Below are 1158 nucleotides of genomic sequence, written 5' to 3'. Positions count from 1 at the left end.
GTGGTGAGTGACTCTCTTCCATACTATTTCACATTAAGTTTATGGTTCTCCTTCTCTGTTTCTCTTCTACATAATGTGATTTGAGCTTATACATGCATTAATATGTAACCTTTTACCATATGTTCTGGTATGTTCTTTCAGTGTAAGGTATACTTGTTGGTATATGACTAACGTGTATTCAGTTCCACAGGATTTCTATGTACCTCACGATTTTCTACTGTGGATAAGGACTAGCTACAATTTTACTATGTATTATTATTCTTGCAAATTGTTGCTGTCCTTAGGGGTGCTGACAACCCCTGTATTATTTTTCTTTTGTTTATATTCTTCTCCACTGATTCCTTCCCTCCCCTCCTTTCCTACCCCTTTTTTCCTATCAAAGTCAATAGGTGATTTCTACCATAAGACTATTGGTTATAGGTGCCGATCTGTTATTTCATTTACAAAGAACTCATGGCGGAACTAAAAATTACTTCATTTAATGTAAGAGGTCTGAACTATCCAAGGAAAAGAAGCCAAATTTGACACCAAATTCTTGTAGATAAAACAAAAATCGCCCTGTTACAAGAAACACATATTAGACATAACAAAATTCCAAATTTAAGGAAAAAAGTTTTTTCGAATGTTTACCATAGCACCTACTCATCCTCGCGTAGAGGAGTAAGTATACTTTTCCATACAAGTGTACCTTTCAAATGGGTTGCTGAAATGGTTGACCCAGAAGGACGCTATTTATTTGTTAAGAGCATCATAGGTAATACCCTTTACACGATTGCAAATTTATATGCACCTAACTCCCAACAAACCCAATGGATAGTTCAGACCTTACAACTGTTCAAACAATTTGCTGAGGGTGTTTTAGTAGTGGGAGGTGACCTTAATGTTCCCATAGACCCACTCTTGGATACCACAGGGAATCCTTCCACTTCATACCGATATACGACTAAATTACGTAAGACTTTAAATGCATTACACCTGTCAGATACTTGGAGACTACTACATCCCTCTGACCGGGACTACACCTATTTCTCTCATACGCACCATAGATACCACAGGTTGGACTATATCTTCATTTCTCAATCCCAAGTTCCTTTTATAATACGTACTGATATAGGAAATATTTTACTCTCAGATCACGCACCGATTCATACTACTCTG

Source organism: Rhinoderma darwinii, unplaced genomic scaffold (genome assembly GCF_050947455.1).
Source record: "Rhinoderma darwinii isolate aRhiDar2 unplaced genomic scaffold, aRhiDar2.hap1 Scaffold_519, whole genome shotgun sequence".
Classification (NCBI taxonomy): domain Eukaryota; kingdom Metazoa; phylum Chordata; class Amphibia; order Anura; family Rhinodermatidae; genus Rhinoderma; species Rhinoderma darwinii.
Note: the sequence above shows the minus strand (reverse complement) of the source record.